Source organism: Engraulis encrasicolus, chromosome 8 (assembly GCF_034702125.1).
Source record: "Engraulis encrasicolus isolate BLACKSEA-1 chromosome 8, IST_EnEncr_1.0, whole genome shotgun sequence".
Taxonomy (NCBI): Eukaryota; Metazoa; Chordata; class Actinopteri; order Clupeiformes; family Engraulidae; genus Engraulis; species Engraulis encrasicolus.
In genome coordinates this window covers 48,193,416-48,203,936 of record NC_085864.1, presented here as the reverse complement: position 1 = coordinate 48,203,936, position 10,521 = coordinate 48,193,416, and the positions used below count along the sequence as shown (strand labels likewise).

General features: G+C 40.0%; 1 long non-coding RNA gene across 1 annotated transcript; it reads right to left on the bottom strand.

Annotated features, from left to right (window-relative positions):
• Positions 1-6,576: 6,576 nt before the first annotated feature.
• On the bottom strand, positions 6,577-9,545 carry LOC134453745 (uncharacterized). Its single transcript, XR_010035720.1, has 5 exons — positions 9,349-9,545; positions 8,775-8,830; positions 8,249-8,318; positions 7,949-8,035; positions 6,577-7,572 (listed from the first exon to the last, which is right to left on the bottom strand). It is a non-coding gene; the product is annotated as an uncharacterized LOC134453745 (long non-coding RNA).
• Positions 9,546-10,521: the final 976 nt, after the last annotated feature.

Genomic DNA, 10,521 nt, shown 5'->3' with positions numbered 1-10,521 from the left:
GTCCCGCGCCAATGTACGTTTTGTTTATTTTGTGGGTTTAAATAACATTGTATTGCATACCTCCTGACGTATTAAAAAGAAGAAAGTAATTGTTCCCTGTAATCCTGTCTCTGTCGTTCCTTACGAACCTGTGTGCTTTGACGCACTAGTGTGTAATTCAATTTCCAGAGGGACTTTAGCGCCCTCTGGTGGCGTAGTCGGTTTATTGATTAAATAATATTTGTGTCAGTTCACCTGGTCATGCTACATCTGTGCTTTCCCCGTTTGTTCAGTACTGCTGAGTCATACATGTATCTGTTTTCTTTTCTGATCTGTTTCATACAGGTCTTCCCTCTTGGATGCCAGGTCACGTTTCCTCTGTGTTATTATGCTCTCCCTGCCGACCTCTAACTTTGGGTCATGACCTCGCCAGTGTATCCTATAGTGTATTTTCCTTGCCATTACCCTTGATATTGTATTCTGCTCCTCATTCCCAACATACAGTAACCCATTCGTTATAGGCTCTTTCCCACCACTCTGGCCTTGACAGGTCGATGAAGTCCTTGGATCTCCATTTGGCAATTTCCAGCCCGCTCCCATCCATCACTTTGACTTGCATCCAATGGCCTTTTGACTTTGAGGTTTTCAAGGTGACCTCGGTGTCTCACTCTCATCTCTGGCCTCTCATGTGCAGTACAGAGTAGTTATGTGCAGAGTACAGTAGTTGCACGACACTCATTTAATCACTAATTTAATGACTCATTTAATGACATAAATGTTTTCTGAAGTATTGCTTCTTCAAGACCTCAACTTGTGCACATTCTGCAAAAAAATGAAATCACAAAAAAGAAAAAAAATGTTTTATTGTTTTTGTTTGTTTGTTTTTCCATTTCGGTCTCGGATACATGTGTCTCTGGGTTTGAAATTCCATCACACATGTATTCTCTACATTGGAGTCTGCTTGATTGCATCATCTTTTATGTTTGCTTTCTGTAATGTCTATGTCACCCCAAGGCCACAAAACTGACATGACTTACATTGATTGTTTATTGTTTATACTGTTTGCCTTGCTCAGCTTGTATCAACTAAACTACCTTTTGTAAGCCTATTTATGTATTGCTTATTGCCAGCATTGCTGAAAATATTCTCTTTCTGTTCCTCAACATGTAAATTAGCATTTTAATCATCCACAAGCAGGTGTGCAGCATGTTTTGTTTTCATAGAAACAAAGAAAAAACGTTGTACTGTGATCCAGCTCACAAGATAAACAAAACATAGCACGCCCAAGAACAAGCCAAAGCTAATTGATTGCCTGGAATCTCCCTATCTACCGGTAGTGCTTAAAAACACCCACCTTGCACTCAGTCTCTTATCCTGTTTATTGCAGCAGAGGTTGTGTTTTTGTTTTCGTATTCTCTCCCTTCATCTCTCTCTCCTCTCGCCTGTTTCTTGATCTCTGTGGCACTCTGTCGAAATCCTGTCAATCACATCGCAGGCGGTGGCACACATACTGTAGCAGCCTCCAGCTTCCAGTGTTGCCAGATTGGGCGGGTGCCCGCCCAATTGGGCTACTTAGGATGAGCGTCTACGGGTAAAAATCCAAAAAATTGGTCATTTGGCGTTTTTTGCAGCCATTTTGGGCCCATAGAAGTCAATGTAATTTGTTGAATTTGGGCGGAATTTAGCACATTTTGGCGGTTTTTGAGAAGCTTTTGGGCGGGATTTGGTCAGACACATCTGGCAACACTGCCAGCCTCCCTGACACACATAGCAGCCTCCAGCCTCCCCGACAGGTAAGGCTCTCTGTCTCCATACAAACAAACATGACTCTGCAAACTAGTACAAAGGGATGAAATCTGGTAGCCTGATTATCATCGACTTTCACATCTCTTCGACTTTCTCATCTCTTCATAAAAATCAACATTTCCCAAGCGGCATAATTGACCCGCCTCCCTTAGTTTGCTAATGGTTGTTTGCTTCCCGACAAAGTGGGTGAAGTTCCCATTTTTTAGGGAGCTCAGAAACATTATTTGTGTTGCTCTTGGCCTGACTAGAAGCAATGCTGAAGGTGTTGCGTCACTAGGAGGGCACAGCCTGGCTAGAAATCTGGAGCCACACGGATGTCTATTTAGTTGTTTCTTCTTATTTATTCACAGTGCATTAGACTACCGTTAGACTACCGTTTCGACAAAGTGTCTTCATCAGAGTACTTACTAATGTCAGAGATATTGGGTGCGTTCCAATATGCAACCTTGCTTCCTCCACTTGTGCTTATGGCCTCATACCAGGAAGTAGTATGTCATGATGACATATCACTGTCACTGTCAACAGCATTATATTTCAAAAAGCTCAATTGTAAAGTCATTTTCTCTTATGCAAACTGGATGGTGAATGAAAAACAGTCCTCCAAAAGTTGTTGTGGCAAGGCTGACAGCTGGGAAACTTGTATTGTTTTCTCCACGGAGGAGGGGCCAGGAGGCGGGGCGAGGCCACAAGCACAAGTGGAGGACGCAAGGTCGCATATTGGAATGCACCCACAGTTTTTGTTTTTTGTATTCCCTCTTTCATCTCTTTCTCCTCTTGCCTGTTTCTTGATCTCTGTGGTACTCTCTGCTGAACACTGTCAATCACATCGCCCCTGTAGTGGCACATAGCATAGCATAGCATACAAACAAACCTGACTCTGCAAACTAGTACAAAGGGGTGAAATCTGGTGCCACACAGATGTCTATTCAGTTGTTTCTTCTTATGGGCAGTCATGAGTAAGTGGTTAGGGCGTCAGACTTGCAGCCCAAAGGTTGCCGGTTCAACTCCCGACCCGCCAAAGGTTGTGTTTTTATTCTCTTATTCTCTCCTTCATCTCTCTCTCCTCTTGCTTGTTTCTCTATCTCTGTGGCACTCTCTGCTGAACACTGTCAATCATATCGCAGCCTGCAGACTGCCTGACAGGCTCTCTGTCTCCATACAAACAAATAAACAAACATGGCTCTGCAAACTAGTAAAATGGGATGAAATCTGGTGCCACACAGATGTCTATTTAGTTTTTTTCTTGTCATTTATTCACATCGTATTAGACTAACGTTTTGACACTTCGTCGAAATGTTAGTCTAATGCACTGTGAATAAATGAGAAGAAAAAACTAAATAGACATCCATGTGGCACCAGATTTCTTCCCTTTTTACTAACGTCTGGTCCTACGCTGGTTGCACCGTATGGTCACCAGTAGCACGGAGTATGTGTTTGTTTTGTTTTATTATTGATTGTAATTTCCTGCAGGATGCTTTGTTATTGTGGGAGATACGGTTTGTAACATTTGGGGAATGATAAAGACAAGAAAGCTCCCGCACACTGATTCGCAGAGTTTAATTGTGATGTTTTGGTTTACTGACCTTCCTCAAGCAATTCAAGGTTGAATCTGAAAAGTGTGCGTGAGCTTTCTTGTCTTTGACGTTGGTGACCCAGGGATTCCACTCCTACGCACCTGTCCGAAGGAGGTGTGCAAGAATTCTACACAAACAGAACATTTGGGGAATGACCCATTTCAATTGAATTGACAATCATAGTGGTAGAAACTTGTTGGTGCTACACTGAGGGACATTATTTTGGCTTTGATTTCATATTACAGTCTGGCCTATTTTTTTATTTAATACTGACAGGGATCAAAGCTGTTCAAAGTTTGGCCTCTATATCCATCTGTTCAAGCGTCTGTTAATGCACTTGACACCTCTCACATCAAAACGGGGACACATCCCTTCGCTCACACGGGGAAAAGAAAGCAGCGATCCTTTCCTCACATGATGTCAGTGTAAGCTTCCAGTAACAGTTTTCCACTGTAGAGCCACGTAATGGATTGCATTGGACCCTGTGAGCCATTATTCACGTAGGCCCACAATGTGTCAGGTTTCCAATGGCACCAGAGGACTTCAGTTAGTCCCTCATCCTCAGTGCAGCTGAATGCAAACTATGTAAATGTGGGACAGAACAGAATTGGATGGAAGGGGATCCCAAAAAACAGATGCTAAATCACTTTTACTGCATCAATTCGTATGCTTATTAATCAAGATGATATTCAAACAAACGTTGTTGGGAAACTATTTCTATGTAACTTAAAAAAAAGATTTACTGAATGTTTGTGCATTTGCATGCCAGTGCCACAAATGTTTGGCTAGTCCACTGGAATAATTGCATTTCTGCTAATTTATGTCCGGCCAGTGGATGTGTTTGGACAGGAAAGGGTTTGATTTCCCATGGGGGGACCATCATAGAGATTTCTGGCAGGCCAATGGATGCCTTCCGCTCTGATGCAAACCAATATTTATGCTGCCTAAAGCATCTGAACCATAGCACTGCATGCTACTGCACCGCACGTCACTTTAGAACAGAGGTTTGCTGCTGAGTGAGGGGTCTGCCATGCATTGCCTTCTGGGAGATAGCCTACTCTGGGCATTTGTTTTGATTTTGCCTACCAATTACTATGAAGCATTTGTTGTGGAGATGGCTGGCTTGTCGCCATGCATGTGCTGTTGGATTTTGTAAGGGGCCAAAAACAACAAAACTTTTTGGAAGTGTCATGGCGTTCATTTGGTCTGTGTTGTCCAGTGGGATTTCTCACCATCTATTATTTTGCCTCTGTTCAGTCTGTACTCACTGTTATTATTAAGGGCATTTTTTGCTTTGATTTTGCCCACCAATTAATATGAAGAATTTGTTTTGGAGAAGTGTGTTTTTTTCCCTCTGTGAATGTGAGTGTTACTGGATGCTGTAAGAGACCAAAGACAACAGAACTTTTTTTGGAAGTGTCATGGAGTTCACTTTGTCTGTGCTGTCCAGTGCGATTTCTCAGCTTCAAATCTTTTGACTTTTTCGGTCTGTTCACACGTTCATGGTTTAACTTCCCTCACATCCTGTATATGCTGCAACAGCATACTGTATGCATTATGCAACATCAAAGAGACGGCTGAAGACAATACGTGTCCAAACACACACATGCACACGCACACACACACACACACACACACACACACACACACACACACACACACACACACACACACACACACACACACACACACACACACACAGCAGGGGATGTGTTTGGTGTGAGACAGTCAGTCTGTTTTCGATTTGTCCCCAAAATGTCACCACCAGCTTGGCAGAAGAAGAGAAGAAGAAGAAGAAGAGAAAGGAAATACAAATGAAAAAAACACTGCTGTAGTCATCCAGTATTTTGACCATATGCCTGCATATTAGGAGAATCATCATTGTGCAATTTAACCGCAGAGATACACCAGCGGCGATCTGAGCGAGTCGAGCGACGGAAGTAATTGACTTTGTATTGAGTCGAGAGACAAAAGAGATTCTGGAGACTAGAGCGATTCGCGCGACGAGCGCGACAATTTGAAGTTGAAATCTTTTCAACTTTCTATGACGCGGTTCGGCGACAAGCGGCGACAGCCAATGACTGTATAGAGGTCAGTGACCACAGCCAATGGGAATGCTTGAATGCTTTGCCTTCTGCCTGTACGGACATACTCTAGTCTCCTCAGTCTCTCGTATCTCTTGCTGCTACACTCTGTCGCTTGAGTCGCGTCGCCGCTGGTGTATCTCTGCGGTAAGAATTCAAGGCAGAAATTGTCAACTCCACAGCTGCCCTGAGTAACACACACCTAATGCAGAAAGACATTTGGATTTTCACAGAAACCCAATTTCTAGACAAAGCATGATCTTAAGCTGTGGCATCTTGCCAAAATATCAATATCAGCTGAATGTGTTCAGTATCTTGCCATATGGACTTTCTCCACTAAGTAGGATTTTATTGAAGGTACACATGAAATGTGAAATTGCTTGGATGATGCATTATATAACATTAATCATTGAGTGTCGATGTATGTATCTATGTCAGTGGTTACCCACCCAATTGGGATGCTTGGGATGGCCGTCTGCGGATAAAAATGGGAAAATCGTCCATTTGGTGTTTTTTTTCTAGAGGTTTGTACCCATAGAAATCAATGCAATTTGTTGAAATTGGGCGTAATTTAGCGCCTTTGATTTGACCAGACACATCTGGCAACACTGAAAACAGAGGAGACGTACGATGCACAGTATATTCACACTCAGTAGAGCAGTACACATCATCTTGTCCCACACTGCAAAAAAGCCCTTTAAAAAAATAAGTAAAAAATATAGTGTTTTAGGTGAAAAATTGCTTATTTTGAGCAAAATAATCTGCCAGTGCAGCGAGCAAATTGGACTTGGTAAGAATTCTTAAAACAAGAAAATAAAATCTAAGCGGTAGGTATAGAAAAACACTTGAAACAAGTATAAAAATCTTATTTTTCTGTTGCTTGTTAAGATTTTTGCTCTTATTTTAAGCAATTTCTTCTCCTTTATTAGTCATTATTGCTTAGAATTAGATGTCCTCCAAGAAATTATTGCTCAAAACAAGCATACAAGACGCTTAAAACAAGGCAAATTTACTTGTTTCCAGCTCATTTAAAGTCTTAAAACTAGTCTGATTTTCTTAGCTAGAATACTTATTTTCTCATGTAGAATTAATATCTTGTTTAGGTGTATGAGAAAAATATACTTGACAAGAACTTCAAAACATTTCTTTTATTAATATTTCATCAGCTGGACAAACATGCAGTCAAACGATAATAAAACACCAAAATCTTGACAATATAATCGTATGATTAAACAGAAATTAAACAGAAAACCTGAAATTATCAGTGTACTGTAACACATTAATTAATGTGGCCTGTTCAGAAATGTCATCTTTTTCATGAATGCTTACAACCACCATCAAATTCTAAGTAATGTCATAATCCCTTGGGTCAGATATGCAGTCAGATATCTTTGGCCGAAAAGCATACTCTCATCAGAACAGTATGTGTCTATTTACTCACTTATTTACTTAGACATTCATGAAAAAGATGTTATTTGTGAATGGACATTTTAGAATTAACCAACTGCCCGCAGGAGCACTTTTGACTCTTTGATTCTTTCTCAAAGTGGGGGAGGAGAGGGAGAGAGAAATGTTTTTAATTATGATATCAATGTGTCCATGAAGTGCTACTGAGGCGTTATTACGCCTTTCATTATAGTGCTCATCTTTTAATCTGCATAGCCAATGTTTAGAAAAAAGCCCCTCAATGATACTCAATGCCATGCTGACAAAAGACAAAAAAGGACAAAAAAATCATCAACTCAGATCAGAGAACAGCACACAAAAGTATTAATAGAAATGCGATGGATTGTCCTTTTATACAATGGCTTAGAACCTGAGATTGCCAGTGTCCAACATATTTACTGTAGTTCATAGTGATTGGACCTTTTGGGCATATTTTCCAAATTCACCAGAACATATATTTCAGTTCATCTGGATACTTAAAATTGTAAATCCAAATCCACAGAGTTGAGATTGAGGGTATATACCGGTAACCGAGTCCAAACAGCATCACACATGCACAAGAGATGCTCCGAGTTCACTGTACAGCTCCATGCCTTGTATCACAGTCTCTGGCACGGGATGTTCCTTGCAAACCATATACGTAGATGTGCAGTCTGCCTTTGGATCACTTCGCCACTCCAGTCCTGATGGTGGAAAAAGAAAATGCAGAAAGCTTAACACTGTGCACACACTTTTTATGTAGCTTTAATGGCACTAAATGTAAAAATGCTGATATCTAGTGAATGACAATCATGGCCACTAATAGGGGGCATTTAATAGTGTGCTTGTCAGTGATATGCAGGTGCCATTTATCGCATGCTCTCTTTATTGGGGTGCAGATCGTTTGTGAACACCATAATCAGAACTGTTCAAAATTCAGAGTCAGTGAACCTAGAGGTGGGCCATGCATCTCCCACACCTAATGTCTGACCTTCTAATACCTAATACCCAACTTCATTAGATTGTTTGCAACTCAAACACAATGTTTCCATTAGCTGCTGGAGCCATGAGTTATCCTACCTTCCTTCTGGCAACGGCTCCCTTCTCCTTGACAACCTCCAAGATGCTTCCTCAAGTATCTGTCAGGCACAGGAACTCTGCATTAACCTGTCAAAGACACATTACAAGAAAATTACATGGTTGTCAGGCCCAGTTGTGTTGTGCTTCCTGTCTGTCCTGTGACTTGTCACTATGTCTTTCTGTCTCTGGGCCTGCAGGTGGGGCAACACCTGTGGTCAAGCCACAAAGACATCCTACAGGACAGACATACAACAACACTTAAATACTATCTGTTATGACATAATGTACCACCACACTTACTTCACTTAATGTCAGCAACGCAGGCCATGCGGTGTAGACTGCCAGCTTATCTTAGACAAGCCTTTTGCACCTATGACAAAACACATAATTAGACTGCTGGAGTTGATGTTACAGAAATTACAAGATAAGATGAGGGCTAACATCACAATGGCATTGACTGACTTCTTGTAAAACCTAAATTGAGACCAGGGGTCAAGGAGAGTAGAGTAGCCTCAACCAAATATAATCTTCCATATCAAATACATCGTCACCACTTTTTAGACTGGGGAATATTGTCACCATTTAAGAATATTGGTAAATAAAGTGACTACAGCCACTTAAGACATCGTGAAATTAAAGTGAATTAAAATATTTTCCACCATATCCATATTTCATACAATACAAAATAACTGTTGACACCATGCCAACATGAAAATGACAGCTAATTGGCTAAAAAATATTTTTATCCTCATTTTGCTTTGGTGTAAGTAAAGTGTTCAAGCAGAGGGTAAAGTGTAAAACAATTGAACATGGACAGAAATCCTACCTTTTACAATGACTGTCTTCAAAGTCACATCTTCCACTAGCACAGGGGGTAACCATCTGTCAAGTTGAAAAACAGAGATGAACCTTTTCTCACAATATCGGCAAACATGGCTTTTCAAAGGTGATATTCAGGACTGGCCAATAGTGACGCCCATTACAAAAAATATAATACATATTTTGAGTAACATGTGGGGCATTACAGGGCAATAGCAAGCTAGAGAGCATTAGCTAGCTGCTAAGCTAAACAGCAGCAGGTGTTAAATTATGTTTAAAATAATTATGCTGGTAAATTACACTTCAGACTCGATAAACCTTAAGGTTATTTATTTTTTTACTCCTAAAGATGTTGCACAAGATAATCTAATGTTTAAGAGTGGATATTTGAATGCAGGACAAACAGCTTGTCAGATCACACAGCATGATCTAACAATATTCGTATCAGTTAACTTTCCATACAGACAAAAGCGCCAAAAACATCACAATAGCGTAGTATACTTCACAAATGACTGTAATAGTGTCTTAATACAAGCATATTGCCAAAGATGACAAGGATTGAAACGGATTGTGAAACTTACCCGGCTGAAAACGATTGCCTCAATTTCAAAGCAGGAGACCAACTGACGAACAGGAAGTGACGTAATTCCATTTCCGGTTTTACCCTTTGGTGATTTTTTTTTGTTTTTGTTTGTTATCCCACCTGAATTACAGCATGAATTTCACATATATAGTTTTGATTTATGTAAAATATTTCTGTACCAATAAGGTAACAACTTGGTGCCAGCAGGAAGACGATAAATACTGTCAATGAAAATGTGTTTCGACAATAGGCGATTCATTTCTTACTGCCACCTACTGTTCTGGAGTGTGATGTGCATGTCAGTTAATATTATGAGCTTTTTTCAAGTGCATAGGCCTACATTATTTGTTTAGATTATTTGTTAAAAAGTTAATACGCGGACAGTTCAAATGGTGTTTATATGATTTCAATATTCCTTAAAGGGACACTGTGCAGGAAATGGTCAAAAAAGGTACTGCAACTATGCTGCTCATTGAAACTGGGCTGCCTATTGCCAAATTTGATCTTTACATGAAAGTTTACTAAGTAATAAACAAATATTTTCTAGTATGGTCCAAGTACAGTCATTTTTGGAGCTAAAAATGGCTATTTTTGGAAATTCAAAATGGCGGACCATGGAGAAGATCCCCCTTTTCGTATGAAAAGTGCAATTTTCCCAGTCATATTGAATACTTAGAATTTGATGCTGGTGGTAAGTATTCATGAAAAAGGTAACTTTAGTGAATGGGCAGCATGAATTCTGGAAATAAACAACTAAAAATCTCACACAGTGTCCCTTTAAATTGTTTGTATACATATTTCTTAATATTTACCAGGACCCAGAAACATTTTTTGAGTGTGCCTTAAATGAACACAAAAAACCTGTTGCCCTTGCTGTTGCAGTTGTGCAAAAGGAAATAAAACGTGCATTGAAGCACTTTATTTTGTCAAATCATATTGATCTAGATGTTATAACTTCAGGTAGGCTATAGGCCTAGGTTTGCATATTAATAGGCCTATACAAGACATGTCCAATTAGTGTAACGATGGAATCTAATGATAGATAACAAACTAAAAATGTCGTCTTGACAGATGCTGATATTTCTGAGGATATTCACTTTTGTTTTTATCAGCAGCAAGGACCATGCTATACATCTTATCATAGAATTAAGTGAAATAACTCACAACCTTT